General features: G+C 29.1%; 1 protein-coding gene across 8 annotated transcripts in view; it reads left to right on the top strand.

The window, feature by feature from the left end:
• The window catches only part of LOC107639483, a 6,353-nt gene continuing 2,407 nt past the window's right edge, over positions 2,112–6,057 (top strand). For 3 of the 8 annotated variants that reach the window (XR_001620164.2, XR_002361400.1, XR_001620166.2), the window contains exons 1-5: positions 2,393–2,523; positions 3,011–3,160; positions 3,859–3,888; positions 3,999–4,082; positions 5,259–5,473. The gene's annotated coding sequence lies outside the window, so the exon portion shown is untranslated. The other 5 variants (XR_001620167.2, XR_002361402.1, XR_002361401.1 and 2 more) reach the window with 5 other exon arrangements.

The raw sequence follows: 6,057 nt of genomic DNA, 5'->3' as shown, positions 1-6,057 counted from the left end.
ACATAATGCAGCAACAGAAATAATTCAATAAAATATCTTGTTTTGTGTACTATAGCGTGTATTGATGTAATAACTATTTAAATATACTTCTCCGGTGTCATAAAATAATTAGATAAATGATTATTTATATATTTTTATTTAACAACTTACGTTTTTTTTAAATAAACGATTTCTATCCCACCTAAACTTGTTTTGTTTGCACTACTGAAATTCTGAGAGGGTAAAAAAATATCATCAATATTAATATCATCTTATAACTTTGCCATCACTTGCCACTTGCTTTCTCTTCAATTCACTTCTCTTGTTTTGTTCCACCTCTACTGTCTAACAATACACTTATATGTATCTGACTATGTAAGTGAGATCATATAATAATTAATGCACTCATACCCCAGTCCCTTAACCTATTCACTCTTTTAGATACATTATATGAAATATTTTATTGACTCCCTGTACTTTCTCTTATTTTTTATAAATAATTTTACATTATTAGCAAGTATTCTACTTAATATATAATAATAACAAAGCATTAATTTTGGTTAGAACGATTCTAATTAAATTTTATCTATATATTAATTTGTCTACTTGAGTACATATATCAAATTAAAGTACATGTATTTTATACACATACCATTTTATTTTTTAGATATATTAACTTACATTGTTATAATAATGTCATTAATTACATCATCATCATCATTAACTCTTGTGTTCTTACCAGAGTTTGATCATGTTCAATAATTTTACTATTTTGTATTCTTAAAATATGTGACTTATATACTTATATATAAGTTAAAAATTAAAAAAAAAGTTGTTTACAAAAAATATAAAATTTTAAAATTTTTAATTACATTAAATATATGAAATATTATTTTTATAATTAATTTTATATAAAATTTCTATAAAAAGGTCTAGTTTTTTATTTTATTAATTTAAAAAAGAAAATTCAGCACACCAAAAAAAATCATAAAATCCTATGTAAAAAAGTTACATAAACCAACAAAAAAGTTTTATATAAAAGATTATATAAGATAAATGATTGTTCATATATTTTTATTTAACAACTTACATTTTTTTAAATAAACGATTTCGATCCATCTAAACTTGTTTTGTTTGTACTACTAAAATTCTGATAGGGCTAAAAAATATCATCAATATCAATATCACCCTATAACTTTTCCATCACTTGTCACTTGCTTTCTCTTCAATTCACTTTTTTTGTTTTGTTCCACTAACTAACAATACACTTACATATTTGTGATCATGTGAGTGAGATTATAAAATAATTAATGCATTCATGCGCCAGTCTCTCAACCTGTTCACTCTTTTAGATATATTAATTTGCGTTTTTATAATAATATCATCAATTATATCATTACCGTCATCTTTTTTATTGTTATTAGAATTTGATCATATTTAATGGCTCCACTGTTTATATATCCTTAAAATATATGACTTATATATAAGTTAATAATTAAAAAAAAGGTTATTTACTAAAAATATAAAATTTTAAAATTTTAAAATTTTTAATTACATTAAATATATAAAATATTAGTTTTATAATTAATTTTACATTGTTAACAAGTATTCTACTTAATATATAATAACAATATAAACCATTAATTTTGGTTAGAACGATTTTAATTAAATTTTATCTATATATTATTTATCTACTTGAGTACATATATCAAATTAAAGTACCTGTATTTTATACACATACCATTTCATTTTTTTAGATATATTAACTTACATGGTTATAATAATGTCATTAATTACATCATCATCATCATTAACTCTTGTGTTCTTACCAGAGTTTGATCATGTTTAATGACTCTACTATTTTTGTATTCTTAAAATATGTGACTTATATATAAGTTAAAAATTAAAAAAAAAAAGCCGTTTACTAAAAATATAAAATTTTAAAACTTCACTACAAAAAAAAAGAGTTTAAAATGGCATTGACATTACGGCGGTTTTAAAGAACCGCCATAATACCCGGTTATTATGGCATTATTAGTTGCTGCCATAATTAACTTTGTATTTTGGTGGCGGTTCAGGTGATTATGGCGGTTTTGAACCGTCATTTTCACACATATATAAAACAAAAGCATTGCAACCCTAGCTTCATTAAACGAAACACAGTAACGGCGCTCTCGATCTCCCTTTTCTCTCCTTCGTCTCCTCCGTGTAAAGAAGCTCTCCGACAACGCCGTTGTTCCCTCTCTGGCTTCTCCTCTCTCCGCCAGTTACCATTTCTCTGATCTAGGTACCTCTCCCTCTCAAGTTATTGATTTGTTTCTCTGCAGCTCCCTCTCAAATTCTTTAGAGAAGGCGAAATCGAAACTGAAATTTTTGGTTTCTTCGATCAAGGCATGAGTCAGTCATAGATCTCTACACTGCACACCCAGTTTCCTTTCTCCATTTCTCTCCTTCGTCTCCTCCGTGTAAAGAAGCTCTCCGACAACGCCGTTGTTCCCTCTCTGGCTTCTCCTCTCTCCGCCAGTTACCATTTCTCTGATCTAGGTACCTCTCCCTCTCAAGTTATTGATTTGTTTCTCTGCAGCTCCCTCTCAAATTCTTTAGAGAAGGCGAAATCGAAACTGAAATTTTTGGTTTCTTCGATCAAGGCATGAGTCAGTCATAGATCTCTACACTGCACACCCAGTTTCCTTTCTCCATTTCTCTCATCCTTCACCTCCATGCAACCTAACTCAGTCCAGATCCACTAGTGCAACTTTTCTTCTTCTTCTTCTTTTCGTTTGAATTTTCACTGTGTTGCGCAGTTTTTGCAATCGTCGTCGTTTTCACCGATATCTTGTGTTGGTTAATCATTGTCATTTTTTAAAATCCCTAATTATTTAAAATTGTAATTTAAAATCCCTAATTATTTGAAGTTTCGTCAAATCCTGATTTTCCAATTTCCATGCTAGTTATTTATTCACAACAATTAATAATTATTAATTAATTAATTATTGTCACTGTTTGACCTCTCTTTTTTGTTTGTTTGTAGAAAATCAAAAACATGGTACCAGAGAGGCCGTGAAAGCTAGATAGTCAGATCGCTCATGTCACTGTTTGACCTCTCTTTTTTGGGGATTTTTGTTTCTCTGCAGCTCCGCAATCAGGTCTTGTGTTGAAGCATTCTATTGACGTTTGATAGGTATTAAAAGTAAACTACATTTAAAAGTATAATTTCTTCACATACTCTTCTTTTGTTTCTGCTGTTTGATAATGGTATTAATAATAATTATATCTCTTCCTTGTTCTCGTTCATTTATGCCTTGAAGTTTGAATATGTAGCCGTTACATGTTATTTAATTTTCAGCTTCTGAATCTTTTGATTCAATTTTCAAGTTATATACTGTTTGAATGGGATTGGATTTAATTTTGCATGCAATTTCGGTTGAAGTATAAAAATTGCAAACATGTTATCGGATGGTAGTGTAAAATTCACAGTCCCTGCATAGTAATTAAGCTCATATTATCTTTTCTGAGAAGGAATTAGAAAATGACTAATTTTATTTGTTTGTTTGTCTTTTCCTTAGTATTTAAGTAACTACTGCATTTTTTGTTCTGTATCTAAATGCATCTGTTAGGATAAGAGAGATTATCATTTTTTTACTTTGAGTTGATTTGAAATGAATTTCACTATGCCCCATAATCTTTTATTTTTTTTAATCCTTTTTGAATTTTATGGCATTTGTGGCAAGTGTAAATTGATCCATCTGTGTGTGTGTGTGTATATATATATATATATAGTGATTGATTGAGCTGTTCACAATATGTATACTCTAGACTCTGTTGTTTACTAGGATTTTGATATGACTAATTATATGACTAATTTTGTATTGATATCAGGTGCAAGCATTTGAAATTGAATTAAAAGGGGTATGGAAGAATTTCTTAATCACATTTATCTTCAATTTTATAAAACTAATTATAGCTTTATCTCTCTGTAATCTTCTTTCTTCCTGTTCCGTGGGTTTTCTTCTTCATAGGTCGTTAGTCTCGAAGACTGGAGGGGGGCTTCAGTGATTCCCAGATCTGGAAACTTATTCTCTTTTGAATTCTGGTCGCTTAGGGTAATATTTTCAATCTGATTCTACTTTCATCAATATATTTCCGTTAATTCCATATTCAACTTTGTTTTTACAATTCATTTGCTATGTGATAATTGAATTGCTGGTTTTCTATGCTGTTAATGCTTTCTTATTGTTTCTCGTGTGAAGGTTTCTTCTTTTAGTGTAAAATAGAAGATAATTGGCTAATATTAATTCAAATATAAAGTAAAAACAAAGAAAAACTACTAGTCTAGTCATCCAAAAATTTTTTTATGTGACTTACTCTTTTTTCCTTTTGCTATTGCTTCTAATAATTCGTGGACTGTGGTTCTGGAAAATAAAAACTTGATAATTGGTATTGCTGGTTTTCACTTCTTTTTGTTAATGTTCTAGTCCTAGATCATTGTGTACATTTTGAAAGATTGGTTACTGCTGCACGGCATGTACCTGTCAACTAATACTATGCAGAATTGTATAAATGATTGTATTGCCTCACACAATTTCATTGTACAACTAATTATGAAGAGTCTAATTATTTAGCTATAACCTAATTAATTATATACTACCTACAATGATAGCTTTTTTGTGGATTGCAGCTATTTTGTTCTTTATTTTCTCTGCATATTCTGTAAAAAAATTGTAAACTTAGATTCCTCTCTTTTTCCATAAAAAATCCCAAGAAAGTGATATGAAATAACCCACACTTTGGTATTTAAACCTAAGTGGTCCCTCAAATTGGCTGACCGCAAGCTTCTTGAATAATATTGTTGGTGATTATATTAAATTACTTGAAGAGAATTTGTGTGTAGTTAATGATAATATTTTATGGTTCTGTTGAATGGTCACTTTGGTCCTGATTAGTGCTTAGTCCTAAAACTTTTAAATCGTGAGGTAACTCTTAATTTAAATTTTGGTGGTTTGGAGTGGGATTATGTTTTCTTTCTTTTTTTTTTTCAATGTTTATGAATCGATTTTTCTCATAATTTGAAGATTTATGTACTAACAACTGATAAACAAAGACTTGAGACTAAAATAATCAATTTACAGACCAATTTAGGATTTTTTTTTTTGGTTCAAAATTGATTTCTATTTAATTGTGATGTTTTTGTCAAATTTCTTGAAAAATTAAGAACTTTTTGTCCTTCAAATGCCTTGATCCGCATAATAGTTTAAGTACTCCTTATGTACGGTCTGAAGGTGCAGATGCTTTGTAAAGGCTGTGCTTTACATCAAATTTGGAAGACTTCCATCAGGCTGATTTTATCATAGAAGCCATTGTGGAATCTGAAGATATAAAGAAAAGATTATTACTTCCATTAGAAAAGATTGCCAAGAGTTCTGCAATTTTCGCGTCCAACACAAGTTCCATTTCCATAACTCGCCTAGCAGCTGCAACTAGCAGGCCACATCAGGTTACTTTTCTGGTGTTGTATTTTATCATTTTAGAATGGGGATGTATTTACCACATTGGATGCATGCAAGATACATAAGAGTGTTCTTTCCATACTAGAGAATCCTTCACTCTGTGGAAATATAATTTTATGTGTAACAGAGTAAAATAACTCATTTGACTATCATCATGCATAGGCATCAGATGCAGCATCAGTGGAGTTATATTCATGATAGTATTATTGTATTTTATTTCGCATTAAAGTGCTAGCTCATATACAATTGTTAGTTTTAACTTTAAGGGAAAAAAAATTAGTTCTAGATAGATCAAAGCTTTTTTTTAAAGTTCTGTCATTATTCTTTCAAGTAATTAGTGTATGTTCACCATATTAATATAGGTAGCTTTTCACATGATTATTGGTTTAGACATTTCGCCATATTAATTTACACATTGCAATTGCAAGAGGAGAAATAGAAGAATTTACAAATTCATTTAAGAGGAGAAATTGAAGAATTTACATTTTCATTTTAGAGTAAATGCTATGCCATATTATTGTGAAAAATTTTGACAAAATTCATTTTTTCCCAAACAATTTTTTTTAGTAAG

Source organism: Arachis ipaensis, chromosome B04 (genome assembly GCF_000816755.2).
Source record: "Arachis ipaensis cultivar K30076 chromosome B04, Araip1.1, whole genome shotgun sequence".
In the NCBI taxonomy this organism is placed as follows: domain Eukaryota; kingdom Viridiplantae; phylum Streptophyta; class Magnoliopsida; order Fabales; family Fabaceae; genus Arachis; species Arachis ipaensis.
This window is presented reverse-complemented; position numbering and strand designations above follow the sequence as displayed.